The sequence below is a fragment of the Lepidochelys olivacea genome, assembly GCF_965140295.1.
Source record: "Lepidochelys olivacea isolate rLepOli2 genome assembly, chromosome: 10".
Lineage (NCBI taxonomy): Eukaryota > Metazoa > Chordata > Testudines > Cheloniidae > Lepidochelys > Lepidochelys olivacea.
This window is the reverse complement of record NC_140420.1, coordinates 15,363,107-15,387,112: the sequence shown is the minus strand read 5'-3', so window position 1 is coordinate 15,387,112 and position 24,006 is coordinate 15,363,107. Positions and strand designations below refer to the sequence as shown.

The 24,006-nt window shown below is 43.0% G+C and overlaps 1 long non-coding RNA gene across 1 annotated transcript in view; it reads left to right on the top strand.

Moving 5' to 3' along the window:
- The window catches only part of LOC311527676, a 73,793-nt gene extending 52,278 nt beyond the window's left edge, over positions 1-21,515 (top strand). Inside the window, exons 3-4 of the long non-coding RNA XR_014713416.1 lie at positions 2,203-2,277; positions 21,106-21,515. This is a non-coding gene — a long non-coding RNA (uncharacterized lncRNA). The remainder of the gene's footprint in view (positions 1-2,202; positions 2,278-21,105) is intronic.
- The last annotated feature ends 2,491 nt before the right edge of the window (positions 21,516-24,006 follow it).

The following is a 24,006-nucleotide window of genomic DNA, read 5'->3' as shown; positions in this document are numbered from 1 at the left end:
GGGAGGAGGTATTGTTTCATGGTCTCTGTGTATATAATGTCTTCTGCAGTTTCCACAGTATGCATCCAATGAAGTGAGCTGTAGCTCACGAAAGCTTATGCTCAAATAAATTGGTTAGTCTCTAAGGTGCCACAAGTACTCCTTTTCTTTTTGCGAATACAGACTAACACGGCTGTTACTCTGAAATCTCCCCACATTGTTTCTCTCCCCATAAGCTTCCTGTTGACCGTGGAATAAAATTGAACCAGTTTAGTCAGTAGAGAAAGGTGGGCAAGGGAGTGAAGATGCCTGTCAGAATGGCAGTTCTTTGTTCCAAACTCACAGCTCATTTTGCAGAAAATGGTTGTTGGCAAATTGCTTAAGGTGGAGCAGTAAAGCACTGACAATATGTTAGGAGAAAACATTCACGCCCTGTGTAAATCTTTGCAGCATGCATTAAAAAATAAAGCAAATACATTGACCAGAAAAATAGTCCTAAATCTTAGGACTTGACTAGCACAACGAAAATGTATTCTTTTGATAATAGTACTATTACAACGAAGTTAACCATTTGCTGAAAGGCCACTGACCTTACATTTTGCCGCAAGGAATTTAGTTTAATGAGTTACCCAAAAAAAGTCTCTCATTAGAAAAGTCTTTGCCCGTATGAATAGTCTATCCTTTGAAAAAACTGGATCATTGGAGTTAGAGATGGAAATGAGCTGTTGAGTCACTTGGTTCATCTTCTCTGCCACTGTGTATTATAGTATCTCTTGTTCCCTATGATCTTCGGTGCTTGCCAACCTAGGATGAAATGTCTTACATAGTGGGTATTTTGCCACTTCCATTGCCAGTGGCTAATTTTGGTTTAGTTAAACTAGCTTGCATCCTAAGAAATACTGGGGCAGATTCAGCTCATGATCTCTGGTGTACATCCTGGTGGTGGAAAGCTCACCACTGGGGGAAGATGCAGCAGCCCAAAGCAGTTGCAGAGGTCAGTATCACTTCAAAAGAGATCAGTGCTGGCTATTGGGAGGTGAAGCCTGGGTATGAGCTGAATCAATGCATCCTCTTAACTGTCTCTGTTGGTGGAGAGCTTTTGGAGGTGGCAGATGAGTGGGCCAGAAATGGGAGGCAATGCACAGAAACGAGGCCTCCACGCAAAGGAGGGCAGAGCTATAAAATCATGGATCTAAAAGTTGAGGGCAGAGCCCACTTTCCCTTGCAAACTCTGGTTTCTCTGATTGGAAAACAATGACCCCAAACTTGGTTTCCTTGCCTCAGTGAGGGAGTAGCCCACAGAGAAGCATTAGGCAATAAAATATTCAGGTTTAATCACATTCTTCCAACACCTCCCCTTCCACTCCACCACTGAGGTAAGTCTCATTACTCCCTACTGCTTTTTGTCTGCTTGTCCCACAACACTCCATAGGCTTTCTTCCATGTGACCCTGTACACATGGAATAGCCTTCCTGACCTGGTTCTCACAGACACTATCATCTCCTATTTGTGATAGGGTCCAGAAATGCAAAAGATTATTTTTGGCTTCACATAGAAGTATTATTGGTCTATGTTGTAGCCCATTGTTTTCTCAGGCTTCTGGAGATGCGTGTGTGCCCATACACATCTGTTCCACATGTTTCTGCAGTCATCATAGTTGGCATTAATTTTAGAAACTGGGTTTCAGTGTTTACACAATTATCAACTTGAACTGTTTGTTTCCAAATGCTTTGGAATCTAGTATATTTCTGTGGCTAGAACCTGATCCAGCAAAATACATCGCCTTCTGCACTACTGAAGCTCCAAAAAATACCTTTTGCGTTAATTGGAGCAAAAGCTAAGTGTAATTCTTACAGGATTACAAGTGCCTTGCGACCTGAGGACTCTACAAATCCAGGAGGATACTCAGCACAGCCTACATTCTACCAGCTGCCACCCCCAGACATATGTCTGTGTTTTTTGTATATCACTTGATAAGGTTAGAGAAGGGCGCTAATGCTTTTTTTCCTTCCCACCTCCCAACTGAACAAATGTGATACTTTTTTCTAAATTTAAACTACAACAACTTGCATGCACTTAGAAGAATGACTGACTAATTTATTATAAACGATGTAATGTATTGAAGCTAATGAAGAGTTACACTAGAGAGGGATTTGGCCCGTTTAAGTTATGACATTATTAATAATGACTTCCAATTTTTTTGCATCTGTATTTTTATTTCAGTGATGTCTAGGGGCTCCATTCAAGGACCAAGACCTTATTGCGCTGGGTGCTGCACAAACTTGTATGAAGGGGACCGTGAGTTTTCAATCTTTGAAATTCAAGCTGTGCTAGATAGTTGAGTGAGATAAATAGGAGGAAGGAGGAAGTTTACAGTTAAATGAGCTTTTTTTAATAACAGAGTAATCTTTAGATTATTTTAGATTCCAAAATGCTTTAGAAACTATGGATACAAGAATCATCTTCCCTACCATTAAAATGCAGTCACCTCTGGGGAACAAAGGAACAATCACAGTAACACTGCAGTCGCTAATGACAGGGAAGTGAAACATACCATATCTAATCAAATTAAATTCAGTGTTTCGCATTTTGTAGCTTTGTGTTTATAAATGATTATAGGGTGTGGTAGGCATATTGACATAACTATATGGAAACTACAGGTGGAATTTGGTTATGACACCATGGTGAACAATACGTCTACTGTAACAAGTGCATGGTAGTTTTAACACAAGTTGCTATGACCTGGGATTTATGTCTTGTGCTCTGCTTCTTCAGCAGCATTGCAAATATTAGGTAACACCACTTCATGTGACACAGTGGGTTTCCTAGGGACTACTGTGCAACTGCTGACCGAATCTGACCTTGCTTAATTTCTGGTGGAAGATGGAGAGTTTTATGGTTAAGACACTAGCCTGGGATTCAGGATCTGAGTTCAATTCCCAGTTCTGCCACAGACTTCTTGTTTGAACTTGGGCAAGTCATTTGATCTCACTGTGCCTCAATTCCCCATATCTAAAATCAGGATGATAATATTTTCTTTTTCTTCCCTTCCCTCTCATCCTTCAATTTTATGTATTTAGATTGTCAGCTATCTTGAGCAGGGAGTTACTATATGACTGTACAATGGGGCCCTGGTCATGGTTGACCTCTAGGTGCTATTATAACACAAATAAATAATAAGAAAATGGTAACTTCAACTGGTATGACTTCAATAAAATATTTGATGTAATTTTAATAAGAAAATATGTATAGGGTCAATTATATTCTTTACAAGATATGTATTAAGCCTTCAGGTATAACTTTTCAAAGACTTGTACAAGGTTTTATTTGCATAATTCTTATTGACTTTAATAGGCATTGCTCAGCTTAACCCCCTGAAATTTGTTGTGTTGGTGTGAAATAGGGAGGGAATACTTTTATTTTTATTACCTAATGAAATAAACTTTGGGCCATATTGTCCCACTGGTTTTAAGCAAAACTTGACCTTTAATAGGTTTCTACATGCTACAAGGGGCCACAGCAATGGTTCCCTCAACCCACCCAGCAATATTGTTAACCTATCCAACTATACTCTCAGCCCAGCAGAAGCAGCTGTCCTATCTCAGGGCCTCTCCTTCTGCCCCTCCACCCCCACGAACACGATACAGTTCTGTGGTGACCTAGAATCCTATTTTCGACGTCTCCGACTCAAGGAATATTTCCAAAATACCTCTGAACAACATACTAATCCACAGAGGCCTCCCTACCAACACTACAAAAAGAAGGATTCTAGGTGGACTCCTCCTGAAGGTCGAAACAGCAGATTGGACTTCTACATAGAGTGCTTCCGCCGACATGCACGGGCTGAAATTGTGGAAAAGCTGCATCACTTGCCCCATAACCTCAGCCGTGCAGAACACAATGCCATCCACAGCCTCAGAAACAACTCTGACATCATAATCAAAAAGGCTGACAAAGGAGATGCTGTTGTCGTCATGAATAGGTCAGAATATGAACAAGAGGCTGCTCGGCAGCTCTCCAACACGAGTTTCTACAAGCCATTACCCTATGATCCCACTGAGAGTTACCAAAAGCAACTACAGCATTTGCTCAAGAAACTTCCTGAAAAAGCACAAGATCAAATCCGCACAGACACACCCCTGGAACCCCGACCTGGGATATTCTATCTACTACCCAAGATCCATAAACCTGGAAATCCTGGGTGCCCCATCATCTCAGGCATTGGCACCCTGACAGCAGGATTGTCTGGCTATGTAGACTCCCTCCTCAGGCCCTACGCTACCAGCACTCCCAGCTACCTTCGAGACACCACTGACTTCCTGAGGAAACTTCAATCCATCGGCGATCTTCCTGATAACACCATCCTGGCCACTATGGATGTAGAAGCCCTCTACACCAACATTCCACACAAAGATGGACTACAAGCCGTCAAGAACACTATCCCCGATAATGTCACGGCTAACCTGGTGGCTGAACTTTGTGACTTTGTCCTTACCCATAACTATTTCACATTTGGGGACAATGTATACCTTCAGATCAGCGGGACTGCTATGGGTACCCGCATGGCCCCACAGTATGCCAACATTTTTATGGCTGATTTAGAACAACGCTTCCTCAGCTCTCGTCCCCTAAAGCCCCTACTCTACTTGCGCTATATTGATGACATCTTCTTCATCTGGACCCATGGAAAAGAAGCCCTTGAGGAATTCCACCATGATTTCAACAATTTCCATCCTACCATCAACCTCAGCCTGGTCCAGTCCACACAAGAGATCCACTTCCTGGACACTACAGTGCTAATAAACAATGGTCACATAAACACCACCCTATACCGGAAACCTACTGACCGCTATTCCTACCTACATGCCTCCAGCTTTCACCCTGACCACACCACACGATCCATCGTCTACAGCCAAGCTCTGCGATACAACCGCATTTGCTCCAACCCCTCAGACAGAGACAAACACCTACAAGATCTCTGTCAAGCTTTCTTACAACTACAATACCCACCTGCGGAAGTGAAGAAACAGATTGATAGAGCCAGAAGAGTTCCCAGAAGTCACCTACTACAGGACAGGCCTAACAAAGAAAATAACAGAACGCCACTAGCCGTCACCTTCAGCCCCCAACTAAAACCTCTCCAACGCATTATTAAGGATCTACAACCTATCCTGAAGGATGACCCAGCACTCTCACAAATCTTGGGAGACAGGCCAGTCCTTGCCTACAGACAGCCCCGCAACCTGAAGCAAATACTCACCAACAACCACATACCACACAACAGAACCACTAACCCAGGAACTTATCCTTGCAACAAAGCCCGTTGCCAACTGTGCCCACATATCTATTCAGGGGACACCATCACAGGGCCTAATAACATCAGCCACACTATCAGAGGCTCATTCACCTGCACATCCACCAATGTGATATATGCCATCATGTGCCAGCAATGCCCCTCTGCCATTTACATTGGTCAAACTGGACAGTCTCTACGTAAAAGAATAAATGGACACAAATCAGATGTCAAGAATTATAACATTCATAAACCAGTCGGAGAACACTTTCATCTCTCTGGTCACGCAATTACAGACATGAAGGTCGCTATCTTAAAACAAAAAAACTTCAAATCCAGACTCCAGCGAGAAACTGCTGAATTGGAATTCATTCAACTATTAATTTAGGCTTAAATAGAGACTGGGAGTGGCTAAGTCATTATGCAAGGTAGCCTATTTCCCCTTGCTTTTTCCTACCCCCCCTCCCCAGACGTTCTGGTTAAACTTGGATTTAAACTTGGAGAGTGGTCAGTTTGGATGAGCTATTGCCAGCAGGAGAGTGAGTTTATGTGTGTGTGTGTGTGTTTTCCCGGGGGTGGGGGGGTGAGAGAGCCTGGATCTGTGCTGGAAATGACCCACCTTGATTACCATGCACATTGTAGGGAGAGTGGTCACTTTAGATGAGCTATTACCAGCAGGAGAGTGAGTTGGTGTGTGTATGGGGGTGGGGGTGGGGTGAGAAAACCTGGATTTGTGCTGGAAATGGCCCACCTTGATTATCATGCACATTGTAGGGAGAATGGTCACTTTTGATAAGCTATTACGAGTAGGAGAGTGAGTTTGTGTGTGGGGTTTATTGGAAGGGGGGTGAGGGAGTGAGAGAACCTGGATTTGTGCTGGAAATGACCCACCTTGATTATCATACACATTGTGAAGAGAGTGGTCACTTTGGATGGGCTATTACCAGCAGGAGAGTGAGTTTATGTGTGGGGGGGCGGAGGGTGGGAAAACCTGGATTTGTGCTGGAAATGGCCCAACTTGATGATCACTTTAGATAAGCTATTACCAGCAGGACAGTGGGGTGGGAGGGGGTATTGTTTCATGGTCTCTGTGTGTATATAATGTCTACTGCAGTTTCTACGGTATGCATCCGATGAAGTGAGCTGTATCTCATGAAAGCTCATGCTCAAATAAATTGGTTAGTCTCTAAGGTGCCACAAGTACTCCTTTTCTTTTGACCTTTAATAGATTTGCTTAAAAATTGACGGTGTGATATGGCTCAGGGTAATTAACAATGCATTTTATAAGTCCTTGACAATCTTACAAGTATTTTTTCTAAATGAAATAATGAGGAAATTAGTAATTATTTTAGTTATTTAAATATATTTATTTGAGTTTTGTGTAACTCAAAGTGATGCCTCCCAGGGCATTAGGATGTTAGAACCCAGAAAACTTTACTGAGAAGTTTTTGAGTTTCAAAGTCAAAGGCTCCATATATGTGCCACTAACTAATCTGATAGAGACAAGAATTCATTTTCACGCTGCAGCCCCAGGAGAAAAGTAAATATTCCTTGAAATACAGTATCAGTCCCCTCCCTTATTTCGTTAATGAATATGGACCTGATTCAGGCACGCACTGAAGCATATGCTTAAAGTTAAGCACATACTTTAAGTACTTTTCTGAATCAGGGCCTATAATAGTGAATTAGAGAAACACTTATAAAGCATGGGTCAAAGCCCACTGGAATCAGTGGAAAGATTCCCATTAATCTCAATATAAGAACATAAGAATGGCCATACTGGGTCAGACCAAAGATCCATCTAGGCCAGTATCCATGTGCCCTAGAGGGAATGAACAGAACAGGTAATCATCAAGTGATCCATCCTCTGTGGCCCATTCCCAGCTTCTGGCAAACAGGCTAGAGACACGATCCCTGCTCGTCCTGGCTAATAGCCATTGATGGACCTATCCTCCATGAATTTATCTAGTTCTGTTTTGAACCCCGTTATAGTCTTGGCCTTCACAACATCCTCTGGCAAGGAGTTCCACAGGTTGACTGTGCATTTGTGTGAAAAAATACTTCCTTTTGTTTGTTTTAAACCTGCTGCCTATTAATTTCATTTGGTGACCCCTAGTTCTTGTGTTATGAGAAGGAGTAAATAACACTTCCTTATTTACTTTCTCCACACCAGTCATGATTTTATAGACCTGTATCATATCCCCCCTTAATTGTCTCTTTTCCAAGCTGAAAAGTCCCAGTCTTATTAATCTCTCCTCATACGACAGCCGTTCCATACCCCTAATCATTTTTGTTGCCCTTTTCTGAATCTTTTCCAGTTCCAATATGTCTTTTTTGAGATGGGGCGACCGCATGTGCACACAATATTCAAGATGTGGGTGTACCATGGATTTATATAGAGGCAATATGATAGTTTCTTTTTGTCTTATTATCTATCCCTTTCTTAATGATTCACAACATTCTGTTTGCTTTTTTGACTGCTGTTGCACATGGAGTGGATGTTTTCAGAGAACTATCCACAATGACTCCAAGATCTCTTTCTTGAGTGGTAACACTTAATTGAGACCTCATCATTTTATATGTATAGTTGGGATTATGTTTTCCAATGTGCATTACTTTGCATTTATCAACATTGAATTTCATCTGCCATTTTGTTGCCCAGTCACCCAATTTTGAGAGATCCTTTTGGAGCTCTTCGCAGTCTGCCTGGGACTTAACTATCTTGAGTAGTTTTGTTTCATCTGCAAATTTTGCCATCTCACTGTTTACCCTTTTTCCAGATAATTTATGAATATGTTGAATAGGACTTGTCCCAGTACAGACCCCTGGGGGACACCATTATTTACCTCTCTCCATTCTGAAAACTGACCATTTATTCCTACCCTTTCCCCCCTATCTTTTAACCAGTTACCAATCCATGAAGGAACCTTCCCTCTTATCCCATGACTGCTTACTTTGCTTAAGAGCCTTTAGTGAGAGACTTTGTCAAAGGCTTTCTGAAAATTTAAGTACACTAGATCCACTGGATCCCCCTTGTCCAAATGCTTGTTGACCCCCTCAAAGAATTATAGTAGAATGGTGAGGCATGGTTTCCCTTTACAAAAACCATGTTTACTCTTCCCCAACAAATTATGTTCATCTATGTGTCTGACAATTTTGTTTTTTTACTATAGTTTCAACCAGTTTGACCGGTACCGAAGTCAGGTTTGTAATTGCCAGGGTCAACTCTGGAGCCCTTTTTAAATATTGGCGTCATATTAGCTATCCTCCAGTCATCTGGTACAGAAGCAGATTTAAATGACTGGTTACAAACTAAAATGAGTAGTTCTGCAATTTCACATTTGAGTTCCTTCAGAACTCTTGGGTGAATACCATCTGGTCCTGGTGACTTATTATTGTTTAGTTTATCCATTTGTTCCAAAACCTCCTCTAATGCAGTGGTTCTCAAACTAGGGCTGCCTCTTGTACAGAGAAAGCCCCTGGTGGGCCGGGCCGCTTTGTTGACCTGCCGTGTCCACAGGTTCGGCCAATCGGGGCTCCCACTGGCCGCGGTTCATCGCTCCAGGCCAATGAGGGCTGCAGGAAGGGTGGCCAGCACATCCCTTGGCCTGCGCCGCTTCACACAGCCCCCATTAGCCTGGAGTGGCAAACTGCAGCCAGTGGGAGCTGCGATTGGCTGAACTTGTGGACGCGGCAGGTAAACAAACCGGCCCGGCCCGCCAGGGGCTTTCCCTGAACAAGCGGCGGCCCTAGTTTGAGAACCACTGCTCTAATGACACCTCAATCTGGGACAGTTCCTCAGATTTGTCACCTAAAAAGAATGGCGCTGGTTTGGGAATTTCCCTCACATCCTCTGAAGTGAAAACCGATGCAAAGAATTCATTTAGTTTCTCTGCAATGTGTTTTGGATTAGATCCATGGGGTGAAATCCTGGCCCCATTGAAATCAGGGCAAGACTCCCATTGACTTCCATTGGGCCAAGCTTTTACTCAGAGTTTTGAAAATGGGATATTCCAAAGATAAAACATACCATTCAATAATATGATAATTATAAGGAAAGAGCTAATGATGGCACTGTATAGTCCATACTATATAATGCAATGGAAAAATGGCAATAGTTTCTATCAGCCCCACTTCAAATGAGAGGTGGAAATCAGTGTTCAAAGGAGTCAGTTTGTACTTATTCCACTGATTTTTTTATTTGAAAAATCGAAATATTTTGTAGTCTTTATAGGTCAAATTCACTCCTGATATAAGTTCCTCTGACCATCTGTGTTTAATGTCAGACTCTATAACCACTCCTGCAGGCTTTTTAGAGAGATTGGATGCATGATGGCAGCAGCTTATATTTTATAAGGTGTTGCTGTGAAAATTGGCAGATCATGTTTTATTAGATGCTGCTGTGAAAACTGGGAATTTTGCCTAAATCTTGTTTCTGAGGCTTTTTACTTAAAAATCTCTGAGAAGGGAAAATATCCACTTGCTAAAAGGAAGAATGAGATGGGGGCAAATAAACTTTTCTCTGAAAAGGAGGAGTCATCATCACTGTTGAGTGGTGAATTTAAAATATCCTACCCTCCACTTTTAACCAGCACTCCTTACCGATTGAAATCAGGAAAACTACTTTAAAATGGATGACATGGTATGGTCCCATTTGTTAAAAATTTTCTGGAGATTCCTTTGGAATGATGTCTGCCTTTTGAAGAGGAACGACATTATTGTCTCTCATTAATTGGAATCCCATATAATGATAGACTACCCTATGTGTCCTTTGTCACGTGGCCAATAGACTCACAGACTAAGATAGAAACACAAGACCTGAGAAGCCAAACAACTAAAACAAGACAGCCAATTAATTTGAAACTTACCACTTTGTAACGATATGTTCCTGAGTTGCTTGAATGTTAACAAGGAATCTGTCAGGAAGTATTTCTATCTTGGAGATCCAACAAAAGCTCCAAATGTTAAAAAGCCATACTGCAACCTCAAGCAAAGCATGGATATTTCCCTATTGTTTTAAGGAAGGCTCAGTCTTTCTTGTTCATTACCACAGCTACATTCAGCCTGTTGAGGGTAGCAAATACACTGGCTATTTTGGACAGTGCAGTTATCTGTGTTGCATAGAACTCCAGATTTGCCTTGGAGAGGTGCTAATGGGAGTTCATTTAGCAGTGTAAGAGTCCTGGAGTTTATCCCCAGCACTTTAGTAGTATTAAGTACTTTAATTTCTAAGATTTATTAGGATTATTAAATTGTACGTGTTCTAACTTCTACTGAAAGGATCTCCAAGCATCTGCAAAAAGTGCAGTACCCCTCTAGCAGCACCTTTATTCAGAGTCTAGTGTAAAGTCTCAGGGATGAATATATATTAAAAAAATTATTAATTATTAGAGGATCAGGTAGTACTTGATGGGTCTTTTGCTGGATATTACCGTAATGGATAGGATGCCATAGCAATTACTTACTAGGCTATTAAAGGAAATGTGCTTTTCCCTGGAGCTCTGATATAGTCCTGTTTTAATTAAAAGAAGGGAGTATCCTCCATGAATATTTTTTAAAGCTTGCTTTAAAAAAAGAAAATTCCCACCTAGTAGATTTTTACAGGCTTGACTAAGGAGATTTCAAAATGAAATCTTTGAGGCTTTTGTCCAATTTATTTATTTAATTTGGTTACTGGGTGCAGTACCTGAGACTTACTCTGTGAAACACATTATAAAAAAACCTCTTAAAGGTTTCCCCCCACAGTGGCGTTAGTGCAATTGAAGCAATTAATATTTGGATAGCTTCAAATCTCATTACAACTAATTCCCCAAACACCACAGTAAATTGAATGCCTTCATTTCCCACTGATTTCAATGGAAGCTGAGGTTGCTCAGTTTAGTATTCTGCAGTATGAAGCCCAGCCCTCTCTCTTCCCCTTGGCAAAAAGCAAAGCAGTTACGCATTAAGGACAGTCAAGGTCCTTCATATTGTCACCACTCAGCATATAGCAACCTCATGCTCCAAGCAGTGTAATCCCCCAGCCCCTCAACGCCTGTCCTTCCCCTTCCTGCTGTCATCCAGAAGCCAACTGAACCTTTTGAACGTTGCCTGCTCTGGGCCCAAGTTCCAATATAAATGTGAGTGATAAAAGTCTACACCTCCCTACAGAGAAGTGAAAATTAAAGGCACTATCATGCTAATCTCACTACTGGCTGTGTAGACAGATCTCAAAAAATGATAAATCACTTTTAGAGCTGATGGATGTAAGGGACTGGGGTGTAGGCAGTATTGCCTAGCGGTCACAGTTGGGCTGAGGTCTGCCCATCAGGGACAGGAATCGCCAGGCTGGAGTTAGAGGAATCGCAAGGTCAGGGTCAGTCAGTCCAGGGTTGGTGGCCAAAGATCAGAGGCAGTACCAGGTTAGGACCTTGAGGCAAGAGTCAGTGTCAAAGTCAGGCTGGAGTCAGGTCAGGAGACAAGACAAAGTCCAGCATAGTAGCAGGCCAAAGTCTGTATGGTTGCCCAGACCATTTCCTAGGGCAAGCCCTAGGCTTAAGTAGGGGCACTTGGCAAATCAGAGGGCCGTGGGTCTCTTGCAGGGTACTTGCCATTCTGGGTCTCTTGCAGGGTACTTCCTGTGGTATCTATTCTTCTGTGGCTCCCTGGCTGTGCCTTTGCTGGGCCTTCCAGTGGCCCTGTGGGAATATCAGACCTCCCAAGCTCTACAGATCTGGGTCCTTACAATGGGTCACACATAGGGTCATTATTGAAATTCAAAAGCAAAAGTAGGGGCTAAGTGCCCAGCTCCCAGTGAAAGTCACCTAACTCATTTGTGCCTATGAAAATCTCTTTCTTCAAGATAGAAGGCAAAGGGATTTATATCTTTTTGGGTAGTGTTACCATATTTCAAGTTTCCAAATAGAGGACGCTGCTGTGAGGTGGGAGGGGTCATACAGCAGCTGCTGCTCTCCAGCCACCCAGCTCTGAAGGTAGTGTGGAAATGAGGGTGGCAATACCAAATCATAGACATTTGTTCATATTTCAAAAATCCACCTGGTCAGAGATCGGAGGAACAAAAAAAATCTCTTGTCCAGGTAAACCTGGATGTATGGTAAACCTATTTTTAGAGGCTCAGATCATATAGAATTTTGAAAGTTATTTAAAGGTAGTTTTCATCAACGCTGTGTATTCAGATTCCACGAGGACCCATTTAAAATCAAATATTTCAGCATTCACATTTCATGAAGGCTTTTTCAGCCTAAGGAAGTCATTGAGAGGGCTGAAATAACATGAGATTTAATCTTCTTGTTGCATTTTCACCATTCAGGAACTGAAATAGCATCTATTTACATTGGGCCAAGCCCTGCAGTCCTTATCCAGTTCCATAGGAGGATAGCTTGGTAAAAATTGAAGGCCATATCCTGTTCATATGCGTAGCACCTGACTAAACAGACTTTGGGCATCAAGCCTTGTTACAGGGCAACTTCCCACTCTTGTCTTCTGCTCTGCCTACACTGACTGAGGCCTTCAGTTGTTAAACACCCAGTGTAGTTTATTTACATTTGCTCTTCCTACCACCTAACTGATCCATGCACCATATTATTTACAGTTTCAGTTTCTCCTCAGTTCTCTGCCAGGGACAGGAGAGGAAAGAGAAAGAAAGGCTTTCTACCCAGAGATTGGTCCTGGTTCTTTTTCCCCTACACATCCTTCCTGTGCTTTCTTATACCTGCTGTGTTAATGGGCCAATTTGCTCATTAGTCCTCCCCCAGCCTATTCTCATCCACTAATTAGGCCCTTCCTGGTCCACCCTGTGGGGAATTAATTGGGTGTTTAAGTGACCAAAGTGCTGGCTCAGTTGTTGATTTATGCACACTCTATCCATGGTCCCACCAAGTTCCTTGTCTTCCACCTCCTGGCACTGGCAAATGTGGCTATCTGTTCCACCAAGAGGAGGATGCTGGACAGGAAGGTGCTCTGTGACTGTGGGACCTACTTCCGCTCCTGCCTTCACTCACATGTCCGGGCAGGGTTCCTCTGGGTTGCGTCCGCCATCTCCCTAGACACCTTTGAGGAACAGTGAGCACTGTCTGGGGTTTTCTGCTTGGTGTCTCCCTCAAGTTTCATGCTTATGACCCTGTGACCCTCACACCTGTTCCTAGGGTTGCCAATTTTGATTGGATGTATTCCTGGAGATTTCATCACATGACATAATCTTTAATTAAAGATTAATCTTTAATTCCTGAAGACTCCACACCAATCCTGGAGGGTTGGCAACCCTATCTGTTCCTGGTTTATCATTTGTTGTCCCCCCCAATTCATTTGAGCCCTGGGTTTAGTGGCTCCCCTCCTTAGCCTGGGGTACGGGCCTTCAGACGTGGGTGGGCTTGTGCCTGCTTGCTTCCCCAGAACTCAATAGGTGTTGCTTCTCAGTACTCTGTCAGAGGCCTGTATATACACCAACTACTACTGCAACTTTAGGACTGTCACAGTAGCATAGTACCTGTCTATTTGTGTGTTGTGGTCAGTGGACCTGTGCAGCTGCTGATCTTCTGGCCAGGTCCTTGGCTTCCTCTCTAATTATCACCTCTCACAGTGCCAGGTGGACAGGCCCCCTAGGGGAGTGCCAAGATAATGGGGTACCCCCTCTGTAGTCTTTTCTGGTCTAGTATAGCAACCTGGAAGAAGAGAATAATTTCAAGGAGGCACCAGGAAATCAGTGTGTGTGGATTGCTAGGAAGGCTGAGCTGCATTTGGGGCATCTCTATAAATTGGTGCATTAGTAAAGAGCCCACTTAGTTTAATAACAATGGATTCCTCCTGTGCTATTACCCAGTATGTGATCCATCAAGCATCTTGCACCACCCTGCAGAGTACCTGTGTATTTTGGGCTTGCTGTAATTGTAACCCTTCCTCAGGCTGGGCTGGAGGATTTGGTGCTGAGTAAGGATTCTAAGATTTGGCCCAGTAGAAATCAGCATGACTGCAAAAATGTGAGCCGTCATGCATCTGACTGACTACTGTTGAGCTGGACTGTGGCTTTGGGTAGAAAAGTTTTAGCTGAAGAGAGGCAGCACTAAACACACCTTTGCTGATATTTAATGCTTATACGGTGCCCTGTGCTGTTGCAAAATAGCAGTTAAGCAGGTGACTTAACCCAGGGCTGAAAGACAACAGGCCTTTTTCTGAAAGCACAAGGTGCCATCTGTTACTGGCCCCATCAGATAAATAATAAATGAAAAGTTAAAAGGTGATGCATAATTGCAGAAATATGGCTCCTAAAAGTCAGAGGTGAAAGGGATGACACATGAAGTGTTTGCTCACGTTGAAAGGAGCATGAATTGACGTGTGTAGCCCTGAGTAATACAGTAGCTCTTTCATGATTCTAGTGCACCCCTCCACTTTGTCAGAGTTTATATAGCTTGGAATCAATCCTTTCTCCACTCATCAAACACTCTGTGCTGATTTTAATAGGTAAGATGAAACGGAAGACGGCTCAGTATGGGTTGTAGATTGAGTCATGGTTATTGAATTTGTCCAGGGTACAAAGGTTCTGTTAGTAGCAAAATGAAATAAGTGACTTTAAAAAAACCAACCCTGCAAGAACAAAGAGATCGGAGAGTAACATTTGTCACACTCTCTGCAACCTTTTGCTTGTCTTGATGCTTCTGATGAGAAATGTATACAACATAAACCAAGGAAAGTTTAAAAACTACCCTGCAAACCTCCAAGAACTAAGTACAAGAATCGACTTGAAAATGAAGTTTAAAAAAACCCCCAAACTCAGCCACAACTTTATTTTTGCTTTACTAACAAATGTAAGGAGAGGCCGTCTTGTCCAATGGTTAGGTTACTGGCCTGTGACGTGGGAGACCCAGGTTCAATTCTTTCCTTTGCCATAAGTTTCCTGTGTGACTGTAAGCAAGTCACTTAGCGTCTCTGTGCCTCAGTTCTCCATGCGAAATGGGGATAATAGCACTTCCTTACTTCAGAAGGTAATATGAGAATAAATGCACCCATTAGGAGTTAAGAAAAAGGCAGCTCTTCATGCTCCAATCCTGCAGTACTACATATGAGCTTAATTTCAGGTCCCTGGATAATCCCATTAAGTGGGTTACATATGTGTCTGTAGGATCAGGGCCTAACGCCCCAATACAGTAAGGTCTTTTAGGTACATGAGTAGTCCCCCCTGAAGTCAATGGGATGCGTGCTTAAGTACCATGCTGAATGGGCACCCCTTCAGTTAAGCAACATTGCTATATGCATCTGCAAGTATATTTTTAATACCCCATTATTCTCTCATTATATTAACATTGGTTCCCCACCCCCAATGGAAGGGTTTAGAGGAAAGCTAGCAAAAGACAGGACAATTTGAGTGAGGGATGAGAGAGAAGCTCTGAATGAATAAAATATTAATTTTCAATTATACCCATAGACCTTGAACAAAATGAGCCTCCTTATGCCTATTTGCAGTGAGTGATGACAGCTGATGTGCTCCGTGCCTGTCTGGCCTCTTCTCTAATTGAAACGGAATTAATCTTTTTTTTTTTTATGTTGTTGCATAAGACTTTTCTTCTTTTTGTTAATAATGGTGGCAACCTTAGGACCAATCCTGCAAAATGCTGAGCACCCTCAATTCCCATAGCACGGAGGGATTCCCCCAGGAAGTTATTGCAGCCAAGGCTAGCTTCTGCAGAGATTACCTACAGGGTTGGTAGAAAGTAGAAATTTATAATATACAAGCTAGCTCTCAGACCAATGATCCCTACGCATTTTGACTGAGGTGGCCCTCAACTGAGGGATTCTAGTGCTTCAGGTACAGCCCAGGACTCAGAAGACCTGCGTTCAAGTCCCCGCTCTACCACAGGCTTCCTGTATGACTGTGGGTAAGTCACTTAGTGTCTCTATGCCTCAGTTTGCCATCTGTAAAATAGCATTTCCCTACCTCATGAGGCTAAACCCATTAAAGCCTGAGAGTCTCAAATACTATGGTAATGGGAGGGGGCATATAAGTATTTTAAACAGATATGCAGCTCTCCTCTTGGGGTATGTCTACACTGCAATTAAAAACCCACTGCTGACCCATGCCGTCTGAGGTGAACTGCAGCCCCAGCCCAGAAGTCTATAGGGTGATGAAGCGGCTCTGCATCCCAAATCAGATGGTATGGGCCTGCCCCATAGGGGTGAAAGTGAGAGAAAATACCTAGCGGTAGGTGGGCCTGGCCCCAGGCCCCCAGAAGGGGCGGGACCTCAGGCAGAAGGGGCGGGGCTGGAGTCAGCCTCCCTCTGCCAGCCCTTCCAAGCTGCCTGGACCACACCACCTGGGGTGATTTAAAGGGCCACCAGAGCAGTCCCTAGCCATTTTGGCGCCTTAGGCACCCGCACCCACCCCCACGTGGGGGGGGCTGTGTGGGGCCCCGGGCCTCCGCGGGGGGGGGAAGCACTTGCTCCTCCCTCTCCCACCCTAGGGTCTGGGCTGCGCTCAAGGCCTGCGGGGGCTGGGAGGCAGGAGCTGGGGGGGGCGCTTTGGTGGGCTCCACAGGCCCGGGGGATTAGCGGGAAGGTTGGGGCCGGGCTGCTCCGCTGGTGAGTACGGCGCCGCTGGGGGAAGAGGTGAAATGGGGGCGGGCCGGGGGCGGAGCAGGGGGGAAGGGTAAGAGGTGGGGTGGAGGGAGTTGTCCTAGCCCCCCCATGGCCCTGCCCCTCACAGCTGCCTAGGGCACCATGACATTTGAGGCAATAGGCAGCTGCGTATTCTGTGTATGCCCTGGGACGGCCCTGCGGTCCACTTTCACTTCTGCCACCACAGGTTTTTAATTGCAGTGTAGACATACCCTTAGTGACCCAGACCACAATTTGTCCCTATGTTGCCTAATCTGTTGTTTTTTATCCCTCTTCACCTTTAATAAAAAGAAAAGGAGTACTTGTGGCACCTTAGAGACTAGCCAATTTATTTGAGCATAAGCTTTCGTGAGCTACAGCTCACTTCATCGGATGCATACTGTGGAAAGTATGCATCCACAGTATCCTTTCCACAGTATGCATCCGATGAAGTGAGCTGTAGCTCAGGAAAGCTTATGCTCAAATAAATTGGTTAGTCTCTAAGGTGCCACAAGTACTCCTTTTCTTTTTGCGAATACAGACTAATATGGCTGTTACTCTGAAATCTTTAATAAAGTTTGTTTTCTTTTAATGACAGAAATCACACAAGAAGTACTTGGAGCTGAGGCAGATCTCTCAGCTTCAACTTAATATCTTTGTCCCCCTTTCTGTTTACAAATGTATAATAGGATAGTGTTACCAGTTAACTTTCCATGTCTTAGCTTTCCTTAGTTTGCTTCACAAAAGAAATCATACCTAATCGTATTTATTTGTTCCCTGTCTAATGACACACCATAGGAAAGAAGCTTTTGGGCAGGAATGTGTACTCCATAGTCAAGGTAATGTCTCAAAGTGACTCTTGAGTTTGTATTCCTCATGCATTGTGTCCCATAAATATGTGAGCCTGACAGTTATGTAGATTTCTCCTTTTGTTTCAATTGCTTCAACAAATCAACAGAAATGAATAAACTTTATCAGGAAGGCGCAGTAAAGAGAAAAGCCAGATGGAGCGAGATAAACTCTTTACCTCCTCTGTATCAACTCCTCAATGTGAAGCATTGTCGTCTTCCATTAAAGCACAGGCTGCCAGAGTGCCCTGTTGTTCCCAAACTCTGTTGCCAAGGACACAGAATCAGATCCTCTGGCTCTGACTAACAGAGCATGATTTGCGGTTTTCTCATAATTTAGAATAGGTTTGGTTCTCATTCCAGACACCTCAGTGGAATCCTAATCTTATCTAATCTTGCCATTTTCTCTGTATTTGACTGATCTTTTCTCACCTTAAATTGCCAACCTGCAGACACAGTAAACAGGCAGGTTTGTTCTTCATCTCCAGGTTCACTCAAGACTGGACTGGGCTCAGATTCTTCCTCAGTTGAGCGTCCTTGGCCAAAGAGCTTCCTCCTAAGGGGGGGGGGGGTGATGCCATCTCTTGACAGTTGTTATTGGTAATGCTGAAATTTTGATTTTCGGTTGGCCCGCTGTTGGCCATTCATAGGCTCCCTCTTACTCATTTGATTTTGTATCTGTTACAGAGCTCACTTTCTTGATTCTTCCAGCTAGTTGAATACTGATCCTTTTTGGTGAAGTGCTAGCCTACACACACAGACATTTAACTCATTTTAATTCATACCTTTTGTTATTTCTGTATAAGTCTCTATGTGGACACTTATGTTGGAAGTGAAGTGTCCTATATTAATTTAGCTTAAGTAATTTTTTGACCAACTTAAGCTAAGGCCAGGTCTAGACAACAAAGTTTTGCCGGCATAGCTGTGTCTGTCAAAGGTGTGAAAAATTCCATACCCCTGACTGATTTAGCTACACTGGCAAACTTCCCCGCCCCGTGGATACAACTAAAACAGGAGACTCCTTTTGCTGGTATAGCTTCTGTTGTTTGGGGAGGTGGTTTAACTGTACCAGTACAAGATCCCCTTTTCCTGTGTAAGTGTCATCTCCTTTCTAGTGTAGACTAGCCATAAACAATTTTTCTCTAGCTTAAGCTGAACCAAAAAGGACACTTATTTCAAAATAAATGTCCACACACAAACTTGCAGCAAAATAACAAAAGGTGTGAATTAAGCCAATGGAGTTATTTCAGTTCAAGTTTGTGTGTAAACCAGCTTTACCTGTGTTGTATCTGGCTAGTCATATTGTCTTTAAATTTTCAGTATTACGTGTTTGGGGACGTAATACTGGTGTTACGTCAGATCTTCAGCTGGTGTTAATTGTCAGAGTTCCATTGATCCATTTAGACTTAACTCTATGGGACTCAATGAAAATTCTATAATTGCAACACTTGTTGTGTGTAGTCTTCTCTGTCCAGGAAATGCTTCTTACATGAGGGGGCCATTTTGCAATTGCTGTTTGCTGGTGAAACAGAATCAATGAAACAGTCCCAGTGTACATTGCCTGAGCTGTTGCTACCTAATGCAAATCAAAACTTGAAAAATGTAGGTAGTGTGTGTCTGCTGTTTGCATACACTTCTTAGACAAACCCCTCAAGAACAGCAAGTCAGGTCACAGTTGCAACGTATACTGCTGAAGCCTATCATTGTCCCCTGATAGGGGTCATGTGGGGTCCAGCTTTCTATGCCTTCATAGTCCTCATCATGCCGATATTGTAAACAAAAATGCAAAATTTTACCTCTAAACTTCATAAGACTGTTCTCCAGATCAGACTCTAAACTGGGGTTCCTAAGTACCACAAGTATAACTAGCAGGGATATCTCAGCTCACATGTACTAACTGAATTTTGAAGGGAAGAATAAGGATGGCGGGGGGGTGGGGGAAAGTGTAACATGATCATTCCTCCTCTTTCTCAGGTTACATAATGAACTCTTATGTTCTGTTCCCAGCACTGCCACTGACCACCTGTGTAGCCTTGGGAAAATCACTTAGTTTCTCTATCTCAGTTTTCTCTTCTGTAAACTAGGACAATGAAGAAAAAGGCACACATTTTAATATGTTCCTCAGACAGTCAGTATGTCAGCCCAGAGGCCTATAGTTACTAGTGGTGTAAGGCACTTTTAAATGAGAAACCCATAATCAGATGTTGAAACTGGTATTTCCCCTACTGGACAAAGAGATGATTGGGTCAAATTAACTGAGGGATAAGAAGTTATCTGTACAAAAAGTTTCCTCAATAAAATATGTGAATGAGTTGTGGTAAATATGAAATGAAAATACATTTTTGCAGCTCACGACTGAGACGCAGTATTTCTCTTGAGGTTTGGTAACTCTCTTGCTGTGGCTAGTTGGGGAGTGGATTTTTTATGGCTGTATTATGAAGTTAGTACGTCTATTACTCTTCAAAGATTTAATTTGCCATCTGGAACCATATTTCAGATTTGTGTGTATGTAATTACTTCTCAAAACAAATGAAGTTCCTAAGCAGCTTGAGTCTGAGCAACTTGTAACTCAGCTGGCAGCTTTCAAGACATTGACTTGCTGATGTGTGGAAATGTTTACCTACAACAGAAGCACTTTTTTTTCTGGAATACCAAGCTGTGAATTTCTGGAGGACATTTACACGTTAGCAACTATTAGTAATAGTGTAAATTACTCTCCAGAGCTTTGTGTTTTTCTCACTCTTAATAATTAAAAAAAAGTATTGGGATCAAGTGGGTTTCATGGTATCCATTCCTTGTAAGATAAAAATCAGAAATAATGTCTCTTCCATGGAAACTTACTAGAAATCATCAATATAAATAAGATAAACTCCAGTTGTTTTTCAACATTTATTTGTTCTGAAGATAAAACTTTGCTCAAATTACCTTTTCAATGGATCTTATTTTATTACAGCTATAATTTTCTACATAGGGGAAACGGGCAGTTTTAGGTTCTGATACTGCAAACACTTACACACATGAGTAACTTTACACATATGAGAAGCCTCATGACTTCTTATGTGCATAAAATTACTCATCAATGTGTTGGCAGGACTGGGGTCTTAAGGTACATTTGGTGTTTCTATTATAAACTACTCCTAATATAACCATGCTAAACCACTCCTTGCTAACCCACTAACTCTATAATAGATACAATTGTTTGCATTTCACTTCTAAGCCATAACTTCATAGCAGACGCTCCCACAAAATCCTCCCTCCCCACCTCAGCGTTGATGTGGGGTGAATGTGGTTTGACAGTGAAGTATGATGGAGCGTATGCTCTGGCAGATCTTACCAATCCGAGAAGGTGTCGAGTTAGCATCCACGGTAGTAGGGAGCCTGACCATACCTCTATTACTCTAGGGCAACCTGGCCAAAGTGGAGGGGGTACCACAGCTACAGGGCCCAAGGGCTGGCATCCTGAATGCACTGCTGCAAAATTCTTCTGCCAAACAAGCCACACAAAGCAGAATAAACCAGGAAACTGAGCATAGACCATGCGTCGGCCTGACCAACACTCACAACCCAGGGTATCACAGGATGAAAAACGGAAAATGGCTAAAAGAACAGTGGAACTATTCATGCAAGTCACAAAACAAGAACATTATCATCTGATCTGTATGTCGATACTTACATTGAAGTCACAAAATCAATAAAAGCCAATGTCATCAGGATACGCACAACAAGAGGAACAAAACACCTCATTGCACAATGGAAAAGCGGAGAGCAAGTATTCCTAGGAAGACACTCTAGTGAAGTGTCCTACATTAAGATTTAATACAACATATAATACGATATATTGACTAGTATAATAGGAAGTATTATCATATTGTAAATAATTAAAGAAACCATAAACTGCAGTTGACAAATGAACAAAATGTTTTTGATGGGTTTTTTAATTGTGACTGTTTACTTATTAAACTTTTAATATTGGCAGGTAATTAGCAGTGGATCTCCCAAGCGTTAGGTGAATTAGTGAGGATCTGTTGTAATTAAGTTGTTTGTTTAAAATCACTTACAAAGTAGGAAGTGGGAAGGAGCACAAGCCAGAATAGAGAATGAACAATTAAATAATATTTAGACAAGTTTGATGTATTGAAGTCGGCAGGGCCTCATGGAATTTATCTTAGGGTACTTAAGGCACTAGCTGAAGCAGTCTTGGAACTATTAGCAATTATCTTTGAAAACTCATGAAGGATGGGTGAGGTCCCAGAGGACTGGAGAAGGGCAAACATATGACCTGTTTTTTAAAAGGGAAACAGCGAGGACCCAGGGAATTATAGATCAGTCAGCCTAACTTTGATACCTGGAAAGATACTGGAACAAATTATTAATCAAATTGGAAGCACTTAGAGGATAATAGGGTGATTAATAGATAACATAGATTCCTCAAGAATAAATAGATAACATAGATTTGCCAAACCAACATAATTTCCTTCTTTGGTGGGGTTACTGGCCTAGTGGATAGGAGGAAGCAGTAGATATGATGCATCTTGATTTTACTGAGGCTTTTGACACAACAAAAGTCCCACACAACAGTCTCATAAGCAAACAAGGGAAACATGGTCTTGGTGAAATTACTGTAAGGTACGTGTGTAACTGGATGAAAAACTGTACTCAAAGAGTAGTTATCAATGGTTTGCTAAGTTGGTCAGGCTTCGGCTTGAGCCCCAGATGGCTGGGTTCGGGGCCCTGGGCTTCAGCCCCACACAGTGGAGCTTCAGCTTGTTTCACTGGGCCCCAACAACACTAATATTGGCCCTGCTTGGCAGACCCTCTGAAACCTGCACGCAGCTCCCCAGGGGGCCCAGGTCCCCTGGTTGAGAACCACTGCTCCAGGCGGTATCCTTCTGGCTGCAACAGGTCTCTCCTCACTGGTAGAAGGATTTTGGTCTTTTGTCCCATCAGTGTCTGCACTGGACTGTTTTGGCACCCTGCGATGGGGTATGCTTGTGTGCCAAAAATGCTAAGAAGGTGTCTGAACCAGAAGAAACAGCCTTGTGTAGCAGTCTCTTTACCCATTTTCACAGCTGATTCCACCCTAGCATTACTCTGTGGATATTCTGGGGAGGAACTGTGGTGGCCAAACTCCCATTTGCGTGCAAATTCCTTATAGTCTTGTGAGGCAAATTGGGGTCTATTGTCGATTTAATACAGTGTCTGGAAAGTCATAGCTCACAAACTAGGCCTTCAGTTTGCCACTCACTGACTTGCCCTTTGTATCAGGCAATGACCTCTCAAAAATTTGAACAATAGTCCACTGTAATCAAATATTGCTTTTCACTGAAGGTAAATAAGTCGGTTCCCACCTTTTTCTTTGGTCACTTGGGCAGCTCATGTGGTCACAAAGTCTTTTTCTGCTGGTGGTTATCACATGACTGGCAGCTGTCACACCCTTCTATCAAGAAGTGGAGATATGTATTTATTCCTGGCCAGTAAACACACACTCAAGCCTGGCTAAGACAGCTGTCCATGCCGAGGTGTGGTTTTTTTGCATGACATCCCTGTGTAATAAGATGGGGTCAACCGCTCTGTCTTTGAAATATAATTCCATCCTGCACACTGAGCTCATTTTTAGTTTGAAAATATGGTTCTGCTCCTACTGCTGCTTGGCTTTTATCTTCTGGCCACCCTGCTATTATCCTTCTCTTGGCTGCCTGTAATCAGATGTCTTTTTCTGTAGTGTCTCTGTTTTCTATCAGCTTCGCTGTTGAAACTGGGAGATGGTGCAGCATGTTAATGGATTCAGTGTCATGATCCCCTTGCCCGCAACTCTCTGGGCAGATGTGCCCTGCTCAGGGTGACAGCATGCACCAGTAACCATTCTCGACAATATCTGAGTTCCACCTGGTAGTGCTGGATTTGCATCAACATGCCCTGCAATCTCTCTGGAGCACTGAGAAGGGGCTTTGCAGGATTGTCTCCAAAGGGTTGTGGTCTGATTGCACTAAACAGCCAGCACCATACAATTAGCCCTGCCTGCTGCCCCTGGGATGGTGTGTGGGGTTTAATTATTAGAACTAGTTGGGGATGGAGGAGCTGATTATCCTAGAAAGAGCAGCAGAACAAGAGAAGGCAGAGTACACAGTCTGCTGGGAAGGAGTAGGCTCCAGCAAGGAACCCTGAGCTTTCAGGGAAAAGGGCCTGGGCAAGCCTCAACAGGAAGATTGGGAGCATGGACTTGATGGGGATTTGAGCACTTATTTTGAATATTTTGTTACGTTAATAAATCCAGCCACAGTGCAGGTTGTTGCAAGGTACAGA